Here is a 26720-nt window from a genome sequence, read left to right as displayed (position 1 = left end):
TTATTCATTCAGTTGTTTATAGACATAATGTTGAGGGATATCTGGGTCAAGAAAAAGGAAGACCAAACTGTGAATGCTTCAGTCCTACATAGAATAGGTAACAAAGTAATCACTGGAGATAGAGGAACAGAGGGACCTGGAATAATGAGAGGCAGAAGAGAGTAAAATATGGTACAAGATTAAGTATTGGAAAGGATAGAAGAGAAGTACATAATGTCAGGAAACAAATAGAAATAACTAGCAGAGTGGAATGAGGAAGTGGGAATGGCCACTAAAAAATTGCAGACACCACAGAAGAAACAGGACTCAATATTGATGACTTTAGCCAAAATACACAACAAAGGGGGGATAGAACCTGTAGAAACCACCTCCAGTAAATACGCACAACTTCTAGTTGAGAGAAGGGGCCACACACCCACCTCACAATTTTTAACCCAGAGATGTTCCTGGCAAAAGGAATGACAGGAACAAAAAAAATGGAACAGAAACTGAAGGAAAGTGCATACAGAGACCACCCTATCTAGGAATCCATTCCACCTGCAGATACCAAACCCCAACACAACTGTTGATGCCAAGAAACACTTGCTGACTTGAGCATGGTATGGTTGTTCCTTGAGCATTTCTACCAGCACATAACCAAAATAGAGGCAGATACAGCCAATCATCAGACTGAGCCTTGGAGACCACAATGGAAGAGCTAGGGGAAGGACTGAAGGAGCCGAAGGGGATTGCAAACCCATAGAAAGAACAGTATCCAGACCCAGATCTACCAGAGACTAAACCACCAACCAAAGAGTATACCTGGAGTTATCCAGGGCTCTAGACACATGTATAGAAGAGGATGGCCTTATCTGACATCAAAAGGAGGGGAGGCCCTTGGTAATGTGGGGGCTTGATGCACCACCATAGGATGATGCTAGAGTGGTAAGGCAGGAGTGGGTGAATGGTTGGAGAAGCACCTTTATAAAGGCAAGGAGATGGGGAGAGAAGGGGATGAGATTGGGCATTGTGGGGGTATAGCATGTGAAGTAGATATCATTTGAAATGTTAATGAATAAACTCATTAATTGAAAAATAGTGACAAATCACTTAAAAGCATTCTTTCAATGTGAGAATGACCATGTTATTTTCCTCAGAATCAAAGGAGGTAGCAGTGCCCTTGACAACCCTAGATGCAGATTCTTCCAACAGTTATGTCAATTAGTACTCTCAGATCACTCTGAAGAAATGTACTTGTTTTCAGTAAGGCAAAAAAACTGGTTCTGTATTATATGGAGATGCGTTGCATGATGTAAGAACATTCAACCCCAAAGGTGGATCCTGTTTGACTTTGAATGCATGTATGACTCAGAATTCCCCCTGAGGATAGTTTATTCTCCCAAGTTTTTTTTTTCCCTCATCGGCATACTGAAAGGAGCAGTTCCTTGTTAAAGTAACAACTCAAGCCACCTTATAGGATCATTACACTAAAAATGCTTCAACCTCTAACTCTCTATTAAAGCTTGTCTTTCCATGTTAAAGATTTTTGGTCTGCAATTGTTTTTATTAATCTTTGGTAGGTTATGGCTTTTTTCTAGAATAAAAATATACTTCCTCTCTTACATATATATATATATATATATATATATATATATATATATATATGTGTGTGTGTGTGTGTGTGTGTGTGTGTGTACACATGCACAGGTGTATGTATGGCTTAAACCACAACTCTGAATTCTTGCAGTTTAGTAGTAATGGTTTTCACTTCTTTTATGTTACCTTCATGTTTTGTAATATATTTAGTTTAATTAAAGTTTTACTCACTTTCTCTCCTTGGATTTTTAAAATAATTCTTTATTCATTCTTATTACTCAATCATATTTTGAGAGAAAAGCATTAATGTCACCCTAAATGGAACTAAATACCATATATATGTAAAGCGATGGGTAAAGCATAGGTTTCCCATTGCCTGTTAAATCAGCAAGTTCCAGTGTGGAACTTCTTCCATTGACTTCATATATGAACTGAACTATGAAATTCTTGTTTCAAAACAACTCTAAAATACTTTGGTTGCAAAATCAAAGAGGGTACTTAAGGAAATAAATATTGTTCACTAATAATTGCTAATAGGCTTGTGATCAGAAGTCTTCCAACTTCTGCCCATCCCTGGGGTTATAAACCATCATCTTTGTTAGTCACAAATTTTCACTAAAAATTCTTGAACATATTTTGGTGAGATTTACAGAGCATTCAAGGTCAAAGATTCACAACCATCTCAATAACCATCTATAAAATAATACTTTTTAATTTTTTAGAAAATATATGAGGATGAAATAAGTATTACAAATATACTCTTAAGTTTTTCTGAATCTCTCACAAACTCATAGGTATTTCATGAAATTTCATTTTAATTTAGCTACAGGACTGCTTTTTGAAGTAGTCCTCTTACTTTTTCAACCTTAGTTTTCTGTCAGTTTCATTTTTCTTAGAGAAATGATTCTCCATATTATAAACCTGCTTCCAAAATCACCCATATATCACAAGTGGATGATAAAGCATTGTTTATAAAATTCAAATTTGGAGCATTTAATTACTAAGACTGCTCTCTACTAAGAATGTAACTGATAAATTAAACTGAAATTTATATAACACCTCAGGTCATAATTGTCCTATTTTAGAGCTGTTAAAAATTTAATTCTACCTTTATTTATTATTACAGAACACTGTCAGAGAATTAAGAAAATGTTTACTGCCACATAAAGAAACTGCACTACAACAAATTGTTTAAATCCAATATTACTTGTTTTCTATATTATTTTATTCATTTCAACAATGTGAGCTCTATTTCTGTCAAAGAATACCCACAAATAGTCATGGGAAACATCATAAAATTTACACAGTATATTGGTGCTAGCAAATTGGAATCATGATGCATTATTCACATTGCCTTTGCTGTTATCCTTCCCCAGTGTAAGCTCAAAAAAGACATTGCTGTATATCATGATGGTACTTCATGCACTGTTTTAGTTATTTAATGATCATAAATCCCTGGTAAGAAACATCCGCATAGGTTTATGGAATCTATCAACTATTTTGTGTATATCATTATTATTTTGCCACATAGTTTACACAGAAAATACCATATGTGATAAGTGTGTGAAAATTGCATATATTAACTTATATAATATAAACAAGAATCACTGCATTCCCATTTAAACAATACACTATACCTACTCATTTTAAACAAGTGTATGCATGATTTTCTAGTCTCTGAATATTTTTCATGGGTATATTAATTTACAGGAATGATTATTAGTTATTATGGGTTGATTTAAATTAAGTTGACTTAGCACAGTAATACTGGTAGGTGTGCAAGTAGTATGAAGGCCCTGTTTAGTTGCAGGATCCTACTACAGAAACAGTGCCAATTATAGATTTCATTTTGGGACACAAATCAACTAAAAATGTTGGTTATTCTCATGATTGAAAGTTTATCATTGTATCAGTTGGAATTCATTGGCAGGACATATTTCCAAACTTGAAAAAAGAGGTGATTACATTTCTCCTGCAGTAACCTGCTTCACATATTCTGGTACTAAGAAAGCTATCTTTCTCTGCTAAGATACACAGTAAAATCAAGCTTATTGGTCAATGCCAGATAAATTCATCTCTGTTCTTCAACTTAACTATGTACTGACTTTAGCAATAGGGTCTTACTTTCAAATTCTATATGATAACCCAGAGTGTTTTTAATGGCTGGACTGTATGGGAAATGTCTGAAAAGTAAATTCAAAGTAGACAACCCAATACTGGGACTGGACTATGTATGTTAGACTATAGTGTCCAGTGAAGAAATCATTGTCTTATTACTAGTTAATCCTATTTGAAAAATATTTATATGTATATTTGTACAGCAAAACCTCTCTTATAGAAGTTTGCATCCAAATGCCTTTTTCAAAATGACTTTAGGGATATTTATCCTTCCTCATATTCATTCGTCAAATCTCAGCTTCTACTAGCATCACCATTTAATTCAGTGTGATTGTTTGTGTATGCTTGGCTTAGGGAGTGGCACTATCAGGAAATGTCACTTTGTTGGAGTAGGTGTGGCTCTGTGGATGTGGGCTTCAATACTCTTATCTTAGCTATCTGGGTTACAATCATATGCTAGCTGCCTTCAGAGGTTGAACTCTCAACTCTTGTTATTTCGGGAAAACTGGTCCCTTCCTCAAGTGGCAATGTTACAGCTCCTATGGCAGAAGCTCTCAGACTATGGAATAATTCCTGCACACCTTTAATCATTCCGGATAAGATTCTAAAATACACTTTCAGGGTGTATCAGGGTCTGACAGCAGGTATTTCTTATTGGTTTGGCCTGAGAGCTTAGGAATATCTCATCTACATATTTGGGGAGATGATTCTGCATCTATATGACTGATTTGTCTTGAGCCTACATGAACTGTGGTCACATCCTCACCTGTTGAGGAGGGACTTAGGGCATTGCCCTATGTGTCTGATCTGTCTCAAACTTCTCTACAAGGAACTGGGGGCTTGTAGATGAGAGGGGCCTGATGTCCTGGGAGACTGAGAATGCTCCCATTGTCCCTTAGGGTCCTCAGCGATTTGACCTATCTCAACCTGGAATCAGGCTACCTTTCACAGCCAGTCCCCCGCCCCACAGAGCTATCCCGAGTTTTCTGAGAAACTGCCAATTTAATTTCCAAAGTGATGTAAATTTTGCACTCCTACCACCGCCAGAGGAGTGTCACTTGTACTTTTGAATCTTTTTCTTGTTTGACACAATGTTTCAGCAGTTTGCAGAGAATAGCCTTGAAATGGTGCCCCCATTGCAATGTTGTTCAGAAATTATTATGGTCCTAAACTTAAAATATCAAAACAAGGAAGGTTCATTGAAAAATGTGGTGTTATACTTTATATATAATATTATTCCTCCACCCATGACTAATTCTTGACAGGGTCCTTTATGGTAGATATTATCTTTAGCTGTTAAAATTATTTTATAATCTTACTCCTAGATGATTTTGCAGCATGAATTTAAAACACAGACAAATTGGAAAGGTGGTTATTTACAGGGAATGTTGAAAACAAACCTTAAAGATAAGTAACTGAGTACATACTCTTCTTTTCAGTAATCATCTCCACCTTCACTAAAATCCCATTGGAATGTTGTACTCTTCTTGGCAATACTGGTAACAAAAAGTACATCACAGTCCTGGTTCACAGACTGGACTTGGCTTCAGAGAAGGCATCAAAAAAATAACCTGGCCTAATGTTCCTCTGAGCATACAATTTCCTCAAGCTACAAGACATTTGCAACTCTAGCCTGCTTTTCTTTTTGTAGATGGTGACCAGTCTCAGGCTCTGTGGACCTAGGAATGATTTGTTGCTTCACTTCCAAGTTTAGGAATCGATTTTTTAATTAATGAGTTTACAATGATGCAGATTTTAAAAGATGCATCGCCTTAGACTAGGGTTGCATTATTTTTTTTTCTTTATTATCTTAAGTATTTCTTATTTACATTTCGAGTGTTATTCCCTTTCCCGGTTTCCTGGCAAACATCCCCCTAATCCCTCCCCCTCCCCTTCTTTCTGGGTGTTCCCCTCCCCATCCTCCCCCATTACCACCCTCCCCCCAACAATCACGTTCACTGGGGGTTCAGTCTTAGCAGGACCCAGGGCTTCCCCTTCCACTGGTGCTTTTACTAGGATATTCATTGCTACCTATGAGGTCAGAGTCCAGGGTCAGTCCATGTATAGTCTTTAGGTAAGGTTGCATTCTTTAAATATGCTTTTACATACCTGTCCTACAAAAGTTCTGCTTTTATAAATAAGGAAGTAAAAGTTTAGCATTAATTCTTTGATTGCAAATGCCATCAAAGTTTGCCTTTTATTTATCAAAGGAAATATTTTTATTTTCTCCACTGGTATGAAAGATACTTATTTTAAAAAATCAATTTACATATTTTCTGTAAATACAATATGGATGTCTGAAACAAACTTTTGCTTTTACTTCTATCATTCTTTACATTTTCTACCAATATAAGTCTAACAAAAAATTGAGTCAGAAAATTTTATAGAAGATATTCTTTACTACATAATTACCACATATTTCTTCTTAAAGTAGCATGCTATTTCACGTGTGTGTGTGTGTGTGTGTGTGTGTGTGTGTGTGTGTGTGTGTGTGTGGTCTCATTTACTTTGAGCATCTGGGTCTTATATTCTTTGAAAAAATTACACAGTACTCTTGTGAAATCTGCCCGTAGATGTTGTATGTGAGGGCATCATAGGTTACTGGGAATTTGTTTATAGCCACTTGTTTGTTTATAGTGAAGATACAGTGGATGGAAATTTACTAAGTACTAGAGAAATTTTTGCTCTTGAAAACAGGGAGGGATAAGAAACATACTCTTGTGTAGAGGCTGGTGGGTGCTGTTCATTGAAGAATTATTTTGTTAAATATAATTTTATGTTAAAAAGTACAGATATAATGAAAAAAGTAATAATCCTGAATGAAATTTGACTAAGAAATAAAAGTGTATCATAATCAGGATATATAATTGTTTGTTTTTTTTCCATTTTTTCTTGTTTCTATACTTGTATGGATCAAACTCCAGAGGTTTGCACAAGCATGCTAAACTATCTCCTAGTGAGCACCACTCTTATTCCAATAATTTAAGGCACTATTTTTTAAGTAATAGCTTCACTTTCCACTTAAATCTTCTTTTTCCAATATTCTCTGATTCTCAATATCACATAACAAAAATTGAAATCAGAGGTCAATATATTTTTACATGAACATTTCTTGTCACTGGAAATTATGAAACTGGTGTTCTAGAATTGTGAAATTATCATAATAGCTTTCAATTATTAGACAAACTAAAGAAACAGGGATGGGATTATGCAGCCTGGGAAAGAAAAAAGTCCCACTATACATAACTTGGGCTAATAGCTCAGTATCTATATTTATTTAATGAAATTTACATTTATGTTCTCTATATATTATAACAATTTACAGAAAAGGAGAGAGGTTTAGACTTGTTCACCATATTGTGTGAAAATTGTTGATAATTCATTTTAACATTTGTGTCTTTTTATGAAATTTTTCTTTATACTGCCAGTAATTTTTGCCTAGAGCTCAGACTTGCTTGGCATGGTCCATGTAGCCACTTTTTATACATTTGTTTCGTCAGATGATGAAATTACTTCTCTGATCTAAGTTTAAATATTATATACCTCTAGCATCTTTTACACAATCCTCCACTTCTTGACACAGATATTTAGTTTCCAATATACACTGAAGGTGATAGATATTTTAATGTGTTTACCTTGAACGTAAGAGACGACACTGAGATGGAAGGTTTAATACTAGTAATTAAGATTGACATTGTAAAAACCAGTCTTGTGACCTTAGTGATGACTCAGTATTTAAGAGCACTGAGTGGTCTTACCTAATATCTCTATTCAATTCCCAGAATACACACGACTGTCTGTAAAATGTACCAGATAATCTGAAGAATTCTTCTGATATCTTCAGGCTCTGTGCATAAATGCTTCACAGACATACATATAGGCAAACAATAATACATAAACTTAAAAAGATAAATAAATAAAATTAAAGACAAAATATTATTCTATGTAATTTACCAGTTATTGAGTGAAATTGGGTCTACTTAGAAAATTTCCTTAAAAAATTATGACAAATGTTAAATTTATCACCCTTCAATCAATTCTGACATTGTGAAAAGTCACAAATACATCAATGTATATATTTAGTATCATATATTTATGATAAAAAGAAATTCCTGATTATACATGCCTTCCCCAATTCTCCCTGTCTTTCCAATTGTGCCTGAGGAAGTTAATCCAGCTCTAGCATTGAAAACAGGAGTGATGGTTCAGGAGAGTAGAAAGGAGAAGTGGCCATGGGTTAAGTTTCTAGAGAGCATGGTCATTGGGCTGCCTAGTAAGAGCTAAGAACAACCCAGATACAACAGTACATATTCAGTGTTATCATAAGAAAGTAGATTCTAATATCATGGGGACTATGTATCTGCCCATCTCTTGTGCTGACTAAGGGTTATTTGAAATACAAAGACCGTCTGTGTGTGTGTGTGTGTGTGTGTGTGTGTGTGTGTGTGTGTGTGTGTGTGTTGTGTTGTGTTTGGTTTTTTTTTTTTTTTTTTTTTTTTTGTGAGGTAGGATGGTAACTCAATTACCAAAGGTTGGGTAGAAACCCTGGGCTGAGGTTTCAGTAATTTATACAACAAAGAATTTTCCCCACTTCATTTTCAAACAAGTGCTGTTGTGGCAGCTCTATATCCTGACTTACTATAGCCTATAACTTTATAATTTCTCTGACACTGATGCCACAATTATTCCTTAAACTTTGCCACGTCCATTGCCCTCAGTGTTTTGCATTTACTTCTCTTTTTCATAGAAAATTATGATAAAAATATGTAATTAACAATTCACTATTTTTTTCCGTTACAAATGTCCATTTGGTAAGTACTTAAAGCATTCTGAGGCACTAGTCTTCACTAGCTGGAACAGGAAAACAGTACTAGTTAAAATATGGATGCAATAGTCTGAGGTGGTCTGAAGGCACCTTATTTAAACGTTATTTAAAAATGTGAGCTTTGAAGAGACAAGTTAATCCTATGTCTTGCAAATCTATACTCAATATTAACTAGCGATAGATTATGTAGTCCCAAAGAATTCCTATATCCATGTATTTGATAAGTATTTTGGTATTTCCTCAAATTTACAGTGTAGGATGAAAGTGCTCAAACAATATTTGAGAACCTTGGAGAAAAAAAAGACGTTCATATGCAAATCACTAAATAGTGCTACTCTGATTATTTGATCTATCATGTTGAAGAAACTCTTATACTTTTATTCATATTAAATATCCTATCTCCTTAAAAGAAGTCTAAAATAATTGTGACAGAAAAAAAGAAGGAGAATAAAATTGTATAGGAAACTATTCCTTGTGACTATGATTGCTGCCATTGAAAAGACAATACATTGCCTACATTAGATTACTGCTTCTGTCTTCTCATAGATATGTTAACATTGCCATATAAAATTATGTATATGTCTCAGTGCTATGATTTTGCTTTAATGAAATACTGAGTTTTTGTCATATATGCATATTTGTCATGATATATATATATATATTACAAATACATGTATATATGACCACAATTATTATAATAACTATACAACTGTATAAATTAATTATAACTCCACCCTTAAATGCATAACAAGAATATTAAACTGCACATTCATGGCAATGGGTCCTGAAGAGCATTTATCAAACACAGGTAGGGAATAATCTCATTGTGTGTTACGGAAAGGACAACAAGATATCTACCGTTGAAGAAATAGACAGAATATTTCGTCCAAACAATTTTTCTAAATTATTTATAAATGTATATAGTTTATTTTATATATGTAATTGTCTTGGATACACATGTTTATGTACTCAATATGGGACTAGTACCCATTAAATTCAGGAGAGGTTGTTCAATCCCTGTAATTAGAGTTACAAACTGTTGTGCACCATAATCTGAATACTGAGACCCAAATCCATACTCTTTGCAAAAAACGAAAACAAAAACAAATTCTTTTATCCACTTAAACATGAATCTTTTATAGGATATGTGTCTTAGTTAGGGTTTTATTGCTGTAAACAGACACCATCACCAAGATAACTCTTATAAGGACAACATTTGATTGGTGCTGGCTTACCGGATAAGAGGTTCAGTCCATTATCATCAAGGAGGTAACATGGCAGTGATCAGGCTGATATAGTGCAGGAAGAAAGGAAGAACTGAGAGTTCTGCATCTTCATCTTTAGGCTGCTAGTAGAAAAGTCTCTTCCAGGGAGCTGGGCTTAAAGCCCATGCTCACAGTGACTCACCTACTCCATCAAGGCCACACCTCTAAATAGTGCCAATCACTGGACCAAGTAAATGCAAAATATCATATTCAAGGTCAGTCATTTGTAAGTGAATTATCACATAATTGTGGGCATGACATCAACTTGATGAAGAAAACATTTTCATGTATACATAATTGCCTTTTTACTTTAATGTGAATAGAACTAGTTCCATCTGTTTTGAGAGTTTTTTTTTTGAGTGTGTTTAGAAGGATTCTTGAATTATCAACCAGAGTTGATGGTTTGTATCATCCTTATTTAAAGCAAAATCATCATTAACTTTGTCATCATGATTATTATTATCAGCTAGTTAACATATTTTTGTTGAATCTTCCTGCCTCTTGTGGGAAATCATTATTTATTGACATAATTAAGGGCATTAAATTCCTCACATGTCATTTTGCATTATTATAGCTACTATATGTTCTCTACTTATATGCACAGTCTTTGAACAAGAATCCAATCTGAAAATGGAAAGTAATATAATACCAAAGCCCACAAAACAACTTGAATGTAGTGATTTTTCTATATGCCAGTGTTACTCTAATTGGACCTGCTCCGTAAGATTTTATCTCTGTGTCTTAGGGTTTCTATTGCTACAACAAAAATGCCATGGTAAAATCTTATTGGAGAGAAAGGGTTTAATTTAGCTTACACTTCCACATTGCTCTTCATCAGCAAAGGACCTCAGTACAGAGGAAGAAGTTGGAAGCAGGACTGATGCAGGGCCATGGAGGAGTAATGCTTCCAACCAGCTCAGCCTACTTGCATTAAAACCCACAAATACCATCTGTGGGTGGATACCAATCAAAATAATCTTGGTACTTCCTCTCTAATCTCTAATTGTGGAAATATTTTATAACTAGGTTTCATGGAGATATTTCCTCCACTGAAACTGCTTCTCTTAATGATTTTATCTCAATTTGATACTCAAAGTCAGGTGATATAACTAACCCCTTGTTCACCTGACCCACAAACACATTGCTATTAAGCCACAATTATTCCTTTCTTATTCATCCCGAATATCTCTCATTAAAAAACATAAATAATTTTAGAAGTCTCACAAATTGAAGATTTAATGTGCTTTATAAACTAAAACACATTAAAATTTCAGTGCCTTTTTAAAATCCCTTTTAAAGTACAAAGTCTTTTAAAATTTGAGATCTCAGTTGTGGGCTCCAGTAAGATACTTTCTTACCTCAAAAAAAAATTAGGGCATAGTTACAATCAAATCAAAGCAAAATCAGATCACAACCACCCAGTATCTAGGATCGACTGAAGATCTACTGAACTCATCCAACAAGCCTGTGTCACTTCTACAACTCTGCCCTCTGTAACACATACTTTATCATCTAGGCTTGAGCTGGATCCACTCTACGGTTGCTACTGTTCTTTGGTTTTCCCATGGTACATACAGTTAGTTCCAAAACTGCCGGCATCATTTGCTGACACTGGGCTCCACTTTCACCAATGGCTCTCATAGGATTCTTCCTCATGCCAACCTTCTTTGCATGACCGCGTCAGTCCTAGCCTTCAGTGTGACTGAGTATTCACCTTTACCAATCTCCTAGTGTCTCACAGTGTCAAGTCACAGGCTCTCTCCATGTCTCCAAGTCTTGTTTCATGCCTTCAGAACCAGTACTTCCAGGGTGTCTCTACAGGTTACCAAGTGCAGCTGACAAAACACAGTACAACTTTGGTGACCTGTGGAACACAGTTTGTGATTTCAGGAGATGATTCTGTTCCCTTCATCAATCACCTATAATTTCTTAGCTGCAGCTAAACATGATCAATTGTCCCAGTAACACAAGTGTTTCAATTCAGTATTTCTGGTCTCTCATTAATCATGACTGAGTCTTTATTTTCAGCTGACCAGAATGATATTTTCAGTTCAAAATAGCAAACTCTTCTGATATATAATCTAAATTTCACTCTGAAAGTTCACAAGCTATACCTCCATCTTCCACACTGCAAGTGACATTCTTGTCTTTCAAGCTCCTCAGAACTTCTCATTGAGGTCTGAACATTCAAAGTCTTTTGAATATCAAATTTCCTAAGGCCTTCCACAATCCTTTTCAAAAACTGGTCAGTGCTGTCACAGAATAACACCAAATCCTAGTAACAACTTCTCTCTTACTTGTGGTTTCTAGCCTCCAGCTGGACTCATTCCAATATTTCTGATTTTCTTGGAGGTAAAGGGACACCATGACTATGGAAACACATATAAAAGAAAATATTTAACTAGGGGTGGTTTATTGTTCATACACTTACACTATTGTTCACATGGTAGAAAGTATGGTGGCATGGAGACAAATATGGAGGTGAGAAGAAGCTGCAAGTTCAACACCATGATTCACAAGACCAAGAAAGTTAAGTGGCTGAGTCCTTAAAGCTTGCCCATAGTAGCACATGAACTTCAACCAGGTACAACTCACTCCAACAAGGTCATACCTAGTAATCATGCAATTTCCTGTGGAACAAGCCTCCAAATACATGAGTCTATGAACCATTCCTATCCACCATACTGTGCCTTAATAATATTTTCTTTTGTGCTGCACTGAAACTGATCACTCTTAAATCGTATTCATTTTTATTATTAACATTTTAAATTGATAATCTTTTCTTTGCCTTAGTATAATACAAAATATCTGGCCGTAGTAGTGCATGCCTTTAAGGTCAGCTCTCAGGAAACAAAGCAGGAGGATCTCTATAAGTTTAAGGGCAGTTTGGTCTAGAGACATACATGCAGGGCAGCCAAGGGTACACGAAACAATACCCTGTAGTGTTTTGAATGCATGATTGGCCCACAGAAAATGGCATTGGTAGAAGGTGTGGCTTTGTTTGAAGAAGCATGTCACTGTGGGATCAGGCTTTGAAGTCTTCTATGGTAAAGCCCCACACAGTCTCCTTCTGCTGCATGCAGATCAAGATGTAGAATTTTCAGCTCAATTTCTGTCAACATATCTGCCTGCATGCTGCCAGGTTTTCCACCACAATAAAAATGAATTAAACCTGTGAGGATGTATTCCAGTCTTAAGTAAATATTTACACTTTTTTTCTTTTTTCTTTTTTTCTTTTTTTTTTTCTTTTTCGGAGCTGGGTCCGAACCCAGGGCCTTGCCCTTGTTAGGCAAGTGCACAAATATTTACACTTTTAAGAGTTGTGGTGGTTGTGGTCTCCCTTCACAGCAATAAAATACCTTGCCTTGGAAAATCAAGAAGAAGAAGAAGAAGAAGAAGAAGAAGGAGGAGGAGGAGGAGGAGGAGGAGGAGGAGGAGGGGGAGGAGGGGGAGGAGGAGGGGGAGGAGGAGGGGGAGAAGGAGGAGGAGAAGAAGAAGAAGAAGAAGAAGAAGAAGAAGAAGAAGAAGAAGAAGAAGAAGAAGAAGAAGAAGAAGAAGAGAAGAGAAAAGAAAATTGATAACAAAAAGCTTCATGTTTCGTATGATCATGTCCCTATCTATACAGTCTTCTGTGATAGGCAAGCTTACACTTTTGTATAATGGGTGCTTGAAAGATGTAACTTCCGGCCAGCCACTAGAACAAACACACAAGACATACTCATAGAGCAATTTTGTATTATTTTTAAAAATCATGTATTGTGAGCCACCCAACAACTGAAGCAGGAGCTGTCCCTGGCTCTGTTGCTGGACTGTGAGTCCTGTCACTGTTCCGCTAAAAACTGGGTTGCCTTATTTGGTCTCAGTGACAGAAGATGTACCTACTCTTGTGGCAGCTTGGTATACTAGAATAATTTGTTATCCAGGGAAGAATATCCCTTCTCAAAGAGGAAAGAAAAAGGGAAGAGGGGGATAAGAGGATGGGCTATGTGAGGGAGCACTGTGAGGGTTGACTGTGTTCTCGGTGTAAAGTGATTAAATGAGTTGATTAAAGGGAAAAAAATCCTGTATTGACACTAAAAAAAGCTATCAGTTATATTACCATCACCAAATATAGTGGTACCTTACTAGTCAAACTTTCTGTGTGTATTATTGTATTTTACATTGTTTTACTAAGCAAATTTTATATATCACTTACTTGTCTATAGGATTTATGTACTGCCTTAATAAGTAGCAAGATGGAATAATTTCTTCTTTGAGTACCAATGATTACTATGTTTCCTCATTTGAAGTATGGTTTAAGTTTTTCTCCTATTTATTCATTTTTCATATCTCTGTGTTGATGGGTGGCATGCTCAAAATAAAGAATGACTGGAGTTTAGAAATATATTAAAAAGACTTAATCATATCCTACCATGTGACTTCTGGGTATTATACTAAGAGCACAGAAGCAAGATTTTAGAATCAAGCCCCTGTACTTCCTCTGCCTTCTCTCTAGTACTGTTTGAGATTTTTACATCATTTCTTCTCTCTGTCTCTGTCTCTGTCTCTGTCTCAACCTCTCTCTCTCTCTCTCTCTCTCTCTCTCTGTGTGTGTGTGTGTGTGTGTGTGTTGTGTGATTGTGTGTGGGTCTGCGTAACAATATTTATAGAAGTGATTGTGATTGGAGGGGAGTAGAGGGCATTGGAAGAATATGAAAATGAGGAGGGAATCTTGGAATGATTTAACATATTAGTTTTATATGAAATAATCAGAAAAAGAAAACATTTATGTGAAAATGAATTTAGAAAGAGAAAACATCTGCTCTCATTTTTACAAATGTAATTGTCTTTTAGATGAAGAAAGAAATGAAAGATTGTCTTTACCATACCTTGTTAGTGATGGAATATAATCAACAGACACCATGACATGTGCAAGTGTTATAAAGGACAGCATTTAATTTGGGCTGGCTCACATGTTCAGAAATTCAGTCAAGGTTGGAACATGGCAGCTTCCAGGAAAATCATGGTACAGGAGGAGAATAGAATTGTTCATCTTCATCCAAAGGAAGCCAAGAACAGACTGAGAATTCTCAGGCTGCTAGGAAGAGGGTCTCCAACTCACCCTCACAATGACACATTTCTTCAAACAAAGCCACACCTCCTAACAGTTCCACTCCCTGGGCCAATCATATTCAAACCATCACAATTTCCAAATGTCCCTTTGAAAATAAATTTAAAAAGTCTTTCCCCATGTTCCCTTATCATCAGTTTCAATTTTGTTCCCTTTACTCTCCTCTGGTCGATGTTTTATGGAGAGAGGGGTAAGCAGAGGACAAGGAGAATTATTGAATATATCTATTACAGTTTGGTGGTGAAGCTTCTAAACACTATGCCTGCTTGAATAGAGATAAGAACAGGGTTCAGTCTTTAGTACACATGCAGCAAGCAGGTAGACTTACATGACTGTTTGCACAATTCACAAGTATCAGACTTGCCCTCACTTTCTTGTATGTACAAGGAAAATTGACAAGAAGAGATTTACCTACTTTGTTTAGAGTGTCTGAATGGTGTTTGAGCTTGAAAGATTGAAGGAAATAAAGAGAAGAATCAGAATTTGTCTGCACACTCTGAGTTCCCTTTTCAATATATATTCTTAAATGGAGTAATTATAAAATTCTTTCTCTCTACTACGTTACTTATTTCTGAATTTTCCTGGATTTTTATCACCAACTTCAAAGAAATGATATAATTATACTATGATTTTTGAGCTATGAAAATTTAACACCAAAAGAAAATGTTAAATGAAACCATATTGACCATTCAGAACTTCATGAAAGTACATATATTTCATGAAATTAGCAGGAAATCTTGTTGGAAATAAATATTTCCATGGCAGAAGGTATACTAATTGGAGAGTGTAACAGGATGCATGTGACTAATATTCATTATGTTCATATATAAATCTATCAAAAATAACAAATAAAAATCAATATCTCAGCTGACACAGGTAATTGCTGTTTAAGCCTGAGAATTTGAGTTTGCTCTCTATATACATGCACATGTGGTAAACTGGCTCCCCAGATTTTTCCACAGACCTTTATGTGCAGTCATGGCACACACACACACACACACACACACACACACACACACACACACACACACACGCAGAGAGAGAGAGAGAGAGAGAGAGAGAAACAGAGAGAGAGACAGAGAGAGAGAAACAGAGAGACAGAGAGACAGAGAGACAGAGAGAGACAGATAGACAGAGACAGAGAGAAAGAGAGAAAGAATAAATCCTTTGTGTAACCTTCATTGACGTCAGTGTGTACTATTCATCAGTAGCCACATCACTGAAGAAAGCTGGGTTTAGTTATTTGCTGTCTACAATACTTCTAATTCTACCATCCTGTCTTCCACAATGAATCCTGAACCTTGGGCAGGAGACATGATATAGGCATTTTATTTAGTGACTGGAATTGAGCATTCTCTTATTCCATGCATCTTGAACAGCTATTGATCTCTACGTTAAGCATGATGTTCTAGCAGATCTTTCTCTCAAGAGGGTTGAAAAAATACACTAAGCTTTGAGTCTAAGGATAAGTCTAAGGAGTTAGATTAATACTATATGTTCATTTAGCAGAGTAATGACATTTGACTTTCCCTTAGGGCCTATGGTTCTTTGGCTACAGGATTTTTTTGTTCAAATAACGGGAAAATTTAAAAATTGCAATTTTGAAAGCAAGCCTTAAATGCAACCAGAATGTATGCTGGTTATTCTCATGACATTCATACCACTAGTGCATGAGTAGGCAGTTTTTCCAGGGCTGCTGATGCTACACCTTACTTGATTCACAGCTATATAAACTACATTTGAAATTGTTTCTGAAAAAGACACAATATTAAATGGGCAAGGAAGGATTTCATCTGGAAGGAATGGGAGGAAAAAGTGAATACGATCAAACCACACTAAGGAATTCACACAAACACACCCAAAAATAAATACAAATAAAATGAGGAAATACATGCATGAAGGTTTGCTGATGCCATATTTTTATTATATAAGGACAATATTTCTAAGAGAGATAAATAGTAAGGTAGGTTGGTGTATAGAAAGATAGACAGACAGATAGATGATAGATAGACAAATGATAGGTGACTAGATAGATCTTTTTTGAAATGGATTCTAATGACATTATTCAGTCAATTTTTGAAGATTAATATCACAAAGAGTCACTCCACATTTTTCCTTATCCTTTGTCCTTTCCTGTCCCACATACCACATCAAATATATGAATGTCACTTTTTAATTTTCATGCCTTCAGGAATAGAGTTATATCCATATTTACAGACTGATCATCTCACTTATTGGGATATGCACAAAGCTACTGCATTGCTGCTTAACTTAGAGTAAGCCAGCAAGACCTGTGAGTCAAGATACGTATTGTTCAAGGAATTAATTTAAATTGCATTCATATGCATATATTCATAAATGGTTTGCTGCTTGTTACAATAGTAGCCATCAAATGGCTCTTAATTTTATTTATCTCCATATTCCCTCTTTTACTCACTTCTTCACTAATGATTACTACTTGTTCCTCCCTTTCCAGCCACCATGCTATACATATTAATCTATTCCAGTTCCCTTTTCTATGGCGACCTATCTATTATTCCTAGTTCCTTACTCTAAACCCAATTTATACGGTTCTGTACATTGCACATTTTTATCATTGACTTAACAGCTAATATCCACATATAAGCTCATAGATAACATATTTGTCTTGTTGGTCTGGGCTACTTCATTCAGTATGATGTTTCCTAGTTCCATTCATTTACCTGTAAATTTCATTGTTTCGTTTCTTTTAGGGATTGAATTTTTTAAATAGGAAAAACTAGATGGAAGTTACCTTGCTGTGACCTGTAATTGCACATTGAGAGAGATGAACGTGGAGTACTTCTCTGAGGACACTTTGGATTACACTAATTAGAAGGAACCCTAGTCTGCAGTTTGGGAGCATGTATCAAAAAATCAGAAAATGAGTCAGTATAAATGATGAGATAAATAAACAAATAACTACTTTATCTGAGACATAAGTAATGTAAAATAATTTGCAGTAACTATGTATTACATGCTTCAACAAAAGGACACTACAAATGAAATCAAAGGATTTTTAAGCTTTTCAAAACCTTTGAGACATAGGATGTATGCCCAGTTTGTTACAGTTCCTGAGTTGAAACCCCACTGTTTCAGTGAAAAAATAAATTGACTTACCCGTTAGTTGGCAGGGTATATAAAATGAACTCCAGTCAAAACAGAGTTCCATCCTGGAAAACATCAGAGCAGAAGTAGAGTATTGACTTGCACAAGTTTTCCTCTGAGCAATAGAAATGTATCCTCTGAAGACTAACTTTATTAAATTTTATACCTAATGATGAATGAGTATGGAATCTATATTAGTTTTTGAATTACTAATTTTTGAAAATTGATTTTTTTCAAACAACATATTCTAATCCCTCCTTACTTTGTCCTCCCTGATACTTTCGACCTCCACAATGACCTAATTCCTCATGTTCTCATCCTACCCCTTAGAAAACATGAAAAAAAAACTAACATGACAGAAATAGAGCAAACAACCAAAGATATCCAAAAAGATAAAAAAAACACGAGAATCACATAGACACACAGTTATACATTCTGTGTATACATACAGAGAAAAGCCCATGCAAGTATTAAATTGGAAGTCATACTATATGAGAAAATTACCAGTAATATTAAAATATACTATATTGTGAGTCAAAAAATTCAAAGTTACCACTGATTTATATAAGTTAACATATAGCCTGTGCTTGAGTGTGGATTCTACTCCCATGAAACAATACTGGACCAAAGCAGTTATTGATAAAGGAAAATTTGTCAAATGGATAGAGCTTCTTAGTGAGGTAGTTCGTATTCAGTTCTAACTATTTGTGGTTGTACCTCTAACAATCTTTACCTGCAAAACCTGTGCAGAACCTGCACATGGCTTCCTGAGTTATATGAGTACATTTGTGTACCAGTTCTACTATACCTGGACATTATTAATGACTTGCTTGCATTCCTCCCAGCACCAATATTACTTACAATATTCTTACAATATTTCTACCATGTCTTCTAAAATCTTTCCTGAGCCATGAAGAAAGAGATTGTATGACAATGACTCATTTATCAGAATGTGATCCAATTTCTTCCACTCAATACATTGGCAGATATGGGTCTCTGTATCTGACCTCATCTACTGTATATGATAGATTTTTTGATGACAGTAGAGCAATATACTGATCTTTGGGTGTAAGAGAATGATATTAGGAATCATTTTGTAGCTACATTTCTATAGCAGACAATAATACCTGCTTTAAGCCTTGAACTCCACTATTTTGTCATGAGATCAATGGAAGTAATATGTTCTGTCTCATTGTGTATGTCTCAAATCCAGTCAGATAGTGGTTGCTTACTCCCTTGAAGATGCCACTAGTACAGCAGTGTATCCTGTAGGCAGCTGACGGTGGTAGATAGAATAGTATATAGATGTGTTGGTCTTTAAGGTTCCCCTCAGTAACCATGCAGAAAACATTTCACTACCAGCAACACTATTCAAAAGGTAAAGGTTTTAGTTAGGCCCCTGCTTGTATTCTCTATGTTCAAAAGAAATGTAGATGTTGCCTTCAATAATAGGGGCATCATCAGTTGTATGGAGCAATCAATAGCTTAGGCAATAGTTTGAGATGACTTAGTATTACAATGAGGACACTTTGGCCAAGATATATAGTAAATATAGTCATTATGTGGGGTTGGAGATTTCATTTGGTGGGAAGAGATGTCTAGTTTCGTCATTCTATCCCATTACTTTTTTTAAATTTCCTTTATTTTTATTTATGTTATATATTAAGAACTGATCTGACTCATAGTTTTAGCTGTCCTACTTAGTATTCCACTTTATCCTCCTCATTCCCCCATCTCCATTTGATTGTTGCATTTCAATGTCACCCCCAAATATGCCCATAATTATTTATATTATTTCTCAATCCTTACAAAATCCTTCCCCCTATCCGAATTCTTGTATGCTGTTCTGAAGGCTTAAAACATCCAAATATAAGCTGATACAGACTGTAATTTTCCTTGAGGTTCTGGAAAACTCACAATGAGGTTTTTTGTTATTGTTGTTGTTGCTGTTGTTGTTGTTATTGTTGTTGTTTTTTTTCCATCCATATTACTATGAGTTCCATTATTTCATTTTTAACAGCTTAATAATATTTCATTTTGTAATGTACCATTTTTTTATCAATTTCTCACTATGGAAAGGTGACTGTTTCCTAATTATAACTAATGTGAATATAACTGCAATGAATAGGAACTAGTAAGTATGTGTATAATATGTTATGGCTTCCCATGGATTTAAGCCCAACAATGGTACACCTGGAACTTTAAATAAAATATTCCCAGAAAACCAAACTGATTTCCAAAGTGGCAGTACAAGTGTGTTTTTTTCACCACCAGTGGATGAGATTTGTCATCATCCTAATTAACATGTGTGGTTTTCATGATCCCGATTAATGAAAAATATTATCTCAACATGATTATAATGTGCATATTTGTGATTAGTACGGATGCTCAACTTTTCTTTAAATGAAACCAGCATTTGAATGGTCAATTATGGGTAATTAGAGAAAGTGATTTGTTTTTGAATAACAAAAGTATAAGTAAGTAAACTACATGGAAATTGGGGTACAGAAGGCAATGGAAAGATTAATATTCAGAGACAAGCCATAACAAATAGAGCACAAATAGTTTTTTCTATATACATCTGTTCAATTTCCTGACACTCTGAATATCATCCTGGTCTCCTCCCACACCTGATCTTGTCCCCCTTTTCCCTTCCTCTCCTCTTTTCCTCCCAGTTGCTGGTAAGATAAGTCTTTTCTACGATAAACATAATTCTGTTTCTAAAGTGTCTTTTTCAGTACATACATACTTACAAAATATATGGGCTTAAACTGAAATCTTGATCTTGAGTGTTAGCAGTATTAAATTTCTGTTGTTTACATTTAAGGTTTTCTATTATTTGTTTTAAAATTCTTCTCTCATTCATTAAATACCCTATAGAGTTCCCCCTCTCTCCTCTTTCTCCATGCAGTCCTCCCCCATATCTTTCCTGACATCCAAATTCACTCCTCCAACATAAAATTTAAAAAAAAAAAGAGCAAGTTTCCCAGTGACATATCAACTAAACATGGCATAGCATGTTACAATAAAACTAGGAACAAACTCTTTCATCAAGACTGAATGATGCCAACATTAATGATTTACTTGATTCTGGATGAACTATTTGAAAGGGTGCTTTATATTTTCTTGTTACAATTACTTTTTTAAAAATATATCATTATGCTTCCAGGGACTAAGCCACTACCTAAAAACTATACATGGACTGACCCTGGACTCTAACCTCATAGGTAGCAATGAATATCCTAGTAGGAGCACCAGTGGAAGGGGAAGCCCTGGGTCCTGCTAAGACTGAACCCCCAGTGAACTAGATTGTTGGGGGGAGGGCGGCAATGGGGGGAGGATGGGGAGGGGAACACCCAAAAAGAAGGGGAGGAGGAGGGATTAGGGGGATGTTTGCCCGGAAACCGGGAAAGGGAATAACACTCGAAATGTATATAAGAAATACTCAAGTTAATAAAAAAATAAAGAAAGAAAGAAAAAAGAATAAAAGAAAAAAAAGACAATCACAGGCTGCTATTCTGCTGTGCCATCTCAGAATCAATGTGCTGATATTGCTAGGAGTGCCTCAGAGCAGAGCATTTTTGCAATAAAAAAACTGATACAGTGAAAAAAATATCATTACTAGATTATTTTGATGAATGGATTTAAAAATAGAGCACATCATGAAAGATGCATCCTAGGCAATACTGATACTAACTCACCTTAATGCTAAGTATGCTCTTCCCCTTTCAGTACCCTCTACCAAAGCTAAGATCCTATTGCATAGATGTGAGCCAGTCAGTAGACCTGTTACAGGAAGTAAATCATAAAAGCACTGCACAGTATACATACCTCTGGTCAGAGAAAATATAATGAAACTATAAGGACAAAAATTCCTTTTGTTTTCATCTTCGCCTGCAGTCAAACATAAAAGGTACACCCACATTCTTTAAGGTACTGTGGTTGCTAGAGCAAAACTGAGTGCTATGGCTTTATTTTCAAGTATTGGATTTCATCATTAGAGCCATGAGTTTGCAATTATTTTGATATTATAAGTCCTGTCATTTTATCTTAAAAGTGTTTTTTTTTACTAACTTGAGTATTTCTTATATACATTTCGAGTGTTATTCCCTTTCCCGGTTTCCAGGCAAACATCCCCCTAATCCCTCCTCCTCCCCTTCTTTTTGGGTGTTCCCCTCCCCATCCTCCCCCCATTGCCGCTCTCCCCCCAACAATCTAGTTCACTAGGGGTTCAGTCTTAGCAGGACCCAGGGCTTCCCCTTCCACTGGTGCTCTTACTAGGGTATTCATTGCTACCTATGAGGTCAGAGTCCAGGGTCAGTCCATGTATAGTCTTTAGGTAGTGACTTAGTCCCTGGAAGCTCTGGTTGCTTGGCATTGTGGTTCATAAGGGGTCTCGAGTTTTATTGTAACATGCTGTGCCATGTTTAGTTGATATGTCACTGGAATTAACTACAATCCAGAACTGGAGGCTCACATGTGATCCTGACCTTGAGACTGGGAGATACAAGTTTCTGACCTGGATTTTGGCATGGAGAACTTGAAGCATAGTGGCTATGAATCCCAAGAGACTAAGGAAAGGGGATCTCTTTGTTCGAAGTCATCTGGGACAAAGCGAGTCCCAGATTCTGGCTTGGTGGTACATAACTTTAATCTGGTTCACACCTTCTGCTAGAGACCTACATAAGGACTTTGGAAGATGGAAAGTCCTCTCTTGTTCATATGCCTGCCTTGTGGGACCGAGTCACTGATAGATCCATGGACTTCCATTCACAGCTGCTGCTGACCATTGTTGGGGAGTTAGACTACAGAATGTAAGTCGTCAACAAATCCACTTACTATATAGAGAATACGCATAAGTTCTGTGACCCTAGAGAACCCTGAATAATACAATGGGGCAACCAACAAACCTCCACAGTACCAGAACCTCAGCTCCCACTGATGCCAGATAAGGCAGTCTTCTGCTACATATATAGCAGGAGACATGGACCAACTCACCTATATTCATTCTTTGGTGGATTAATCCCTGGGAGTGCTGAGGTGCTTGGTTAGTTGATGTAGTTGATGTTGTTCTTCCTATGTAATTAGAATCACATTAAGCTCCTTTTCCTGACTCTTCCATTGGGGTACTCAGACTCAGTCCAATTGTTGGCTGTATCTGCATTTGTTTCAGTCAGGTATAGGCAATGCCTCCAGACGACAGCTATACTAGACTGCTATCTACAAGCACTCTTGGCATCAGCAACTCAAATGTCCCTCAACAGAAGAATGAATACAGAAAATGTAGTGCATTTAAACAATGGAGAGTAAACTACTCAGATATTAAAAACAATGACTTTGTGAAATTCATAGGAAAATGGATGGAACTTTTGTCCCTATTATATGAAATCTGTATGGTAGACTACCCCCATGATATATCTCCCTTAGCCTTAGTCTTCTCAGAGGTACCTGAAGATGAAATGATTAAGTTTAAAGCCAGTCTACTCTACATAGCAACTTCATGTCCAGAAAGTGCTATTGATGCAAACATTGTCTTTAAAAATAACAAATCAGTTCTGTCTTATTAGGTACTTACTGCTAAGCATCCTCTGACAACTTTGACAAACATAAAACTACTGCATTGTAGTTTCACTGGCTTTTTCCTATTATGAATCAGTATTTGAAAAGTATCTTAAAAGTACAAGATGACAGGAGATAGACACATCTTCACAAAGATTTAAACTTCTTGAGCTTTGGCAGAACCTTTAGAGGGAGTGGTATGCAGTAGCACAGCCTGTTTATGGTTGGTCATTCCCTCCTCTCAATATGGCATGAATTGATATATTACCATACTTATCTGCTCATTCTTAAACTGCAGCAAATTTATCCACACACAGGGATAGCTTCTGAAATTTCTGTCATGAGGTAGGAAGAGAGGTATTTCCATACATGTTCAGTGAAAACTTTTATTTTTGAAGATTTTCCTTCCATAATTTTATACTGCACAAATTGTACAAATATACATCAGAGTTTGATGTGTTTTATAAAGCTGAGTATGTATTTTGTGAAGTGTGGTATGTTGTGGTGGGAGGAGTTGCCTCAGCAGGTCCAGACAGATTCATCTCTCCCTCAGAGGAAACAGACATAGGACAGGTCTAGTATATGAGAGAGTTTATTTATGAGCATAGTAAGGGTAGATGAGGAGGAGGAGGAGGAGGAGGGGGAGAAGAAGAAGAAGAAGAAGAAGAAGAAGAAGAAGAAGAAGAAGAAGAAGAAGAAGAAGAAGAAGAAGAAGAAGAAGAAGAACAAGAACAACAAGAAGAAGAACAAGAACAAGAAGAAGAACAAGAAGAAGAACAAGAAGAACAAGAAGAACAAGAAGAAGAAGAAGAAGAAGAAGAAGAAGAAGAAGAAGAAGAAGAAGAAGAAGAAGAAGAGAGAGAGAGAGAGAGAGAGAGAGAGCGAGCAGCCAGGAACATGTAGAGAAGGGAGAGAGGTAGAAGGACATCAGAGAAAGAAAAGTGACAGGCAGAGAAAGAGAAGAGAGCACAAAAAGTCGCTTTTCTTGCAAGCCAGGCCTATCTGGCTGTTGCTAATAACTGTTTGGTAGAACCTAGAAGAAAAAAAAGTTAAGGTGCTAACATTCCTACAGTTTTGTCTAATTAAAAATAAGAGATGATATGGTGATGTGTCTCTAGGAAACCTAAGAAAATGGGGATAGAGATGTTGGTCAAGTCTTAGATTTGTAAGTTTCCTTGCTGTCCATGGTTTGTGGGAACATCTGTACTTAGGAAGGTGAATACACAGAAGGCCTGTGTCTGGTAGGATAAGGCTGAAACTTCCATGGGTTGCCCTTCTGGAGCTTTCCTGGATGTAGAGTTTCCAGGAGTAAATGTCTGGATTTGAAAATGAAAAATAGGATAAACACACACACACACACACACACACACACACACACACACACACACACACACACAGAGAGAGTGGAAAATAAAGTTAAGTAAGTTTGGGGGGAAAACACATTTTTCTTAAATATACATTTGAAACGCTTAGGTCTTGGTGGTTGAGATAAGGAGAGTCTCAAATCCAGGGAACAGGAGAGGAATAGGTAACAGATAGTACCTTAGGCTATTGACTGGCAGATGGAGCCTGTTTGGTCAATAAGAGGTAGATCTGAGTGTGTTTCCTGGAGCTTATAAACTTACAAAAGAGATGTTTGTTAATACCATGAACAGTGTTTAAACTGAGCTTATGGAAGACAAAAGTCTTTTGAGGAGCAGAAGGAAAAAGAGGGGCTTCTATCTAGGAGAATGAATAGATATAAATTTAGTAAAATGAAAAAAATTTAAGTTTACATTTGAAAGACAATCAAAATTTGATGATCTTGTGAATTTGGTAGTTGATCAGATGGATTGAGTGTGAGAAAGATTTCAAATATATAGATAGAAGACAGCCAAAGGAAACTTAAGTTTATTACTTTGATAGATAATAGTTTAAATTTAGCACGAGATACACTTTAAGTATATATTTAGAAGATAATCAAAAAAAACATAATATTTGCACTTGTGATTATAAAAGTCGGGTCATATAGTGGAATGTTTTACTAGGGTTAAACTAATTTTTCAAAACTCTTTGAGTAAGAAATTGAATTCGATACTCTTAAAGTCTAAATATAACAGTGGTATTGTAAGGGGAAGAAATATGAAACATATAGTCACTAGAAACTGAGTTTAGATAAGGATGTAGTAGATTATGTCTGTGAAAGGTTACATCTGAACTTGGATATCCTTTATCCTGAAGCCTATGAGCAAAGCAAACCTGTCTGCTTTTAGGTAAGCGATGTGATAGTCTTAACTAGTTAATGAATAGACTAATGAGCTAACAAAGTGATGGATTAGTTTGGGTTAAGGAGACAGTTGTCTGATTTTTAGCTGTCAAGCTGTCATTACTTTATCTTCAATGTAATCAGAAACCTGGGAAGAATGAATTATAATCTAGATGTAATATATTAAATAAAATGACAGAAGTTAGTCTACAGTCCATTACCTAAACAGTTTTCCCAGGTCCCAGTGGTTTCTATCATAACTCAGTCTGGCCATCAGCCCTAGAAGATGAGAGGCATTCTTCTGTGGAGGAGGAAAGTGGGAGCAATAACTCACTTTGTCCTAGGCAATATGAAACATTTTATTCTCTGGGTGTCTTCTGTTTGTCTACATGTTAGGCTGAGCCCTGGCGGTTACTGCACCAAGTTCTGTGTTTTAAAAAGCAAAGGATATATTTTCATGGAACATAGTTTGGTGTGGTGGGTTGACTCAGCAGGCGCATACTGAAGCATCCATTTCCCTGAGGTAACAGCCATAAGATGGGTCTAGTATATAATAGAGTTGAGTTGGAGTCATGGTAAGGGGAGGTGGCAAGGGGGTAGAGGCAGAAAAGAGGAGGGTGAAAGAGGGGGAGGAGTAGGTCACTTGAGGACACATAGAAAAGGTGGGGTGTAGAAATGGAGTGGGAAAAGGTTCCAGAAAGGTAAAAGGTGTAGAGAGAGGCCAAACACTCCCTTTTATAGCAAGCCAGGCCTACCTCGCTATATCTAGGTAACTGCTGGGCAGGACATAGAACAAATTCTAAGGTGCTAACACATTTATTAATTCCTTATGCATTTCCGTTTCCTATGTGGTCTTTGATTTGCAGAGAGGATATCACTGTCATATTTTCATATACT

The 26720-nt window shown here is 36.2% G+C and overlaps 1 protein-coding gene across 46 annotated transcripts in view; it reads left to right on the top strand.

The window, feature by feature from the left end:
• The window catches only part of LOC134483395 (uncharacterized), a 235289-nt gene that overhangs the window by 110705 nt on the left and 97864 nt on the right, over nt 1-26720 (top strand). The window contains exon 9 of one of the 46 annotated variants that reach the window (XM_087600905.1): nt 22695-22833. The exons of the other annotated variants lie outside the window; for them this stretch is intronic. The gene's annotated coding sequence lies outside the window, so the exon portion shown is untranslated. The remainder of the gene's footprint in view (nt 1-22694; nt 22834-26720) is intronic. 46 annotated transcript variants of the gene reach the window in all.

The sequence above is a fragment of the Rattus norvegicus genome, chromosome 1 (assembly GCF_021556685.1).
Source record: "Rattus norvegicus strain SHRSP/BbbUtx chromosome 1, alternate assembly SHRSP_T2T, whole genome shotgun sequence".
NCBI lineage: Eukaryota > Metazoa > Chordata > Mammalia > Rodentia > Muridae > Rattus > Rattus norvegicus.
The sequence above is the reverse complement of the archived record's forward strand: the minus strand, read 5'-3'. Positions and strand labels throughout refer to the sequence as shown.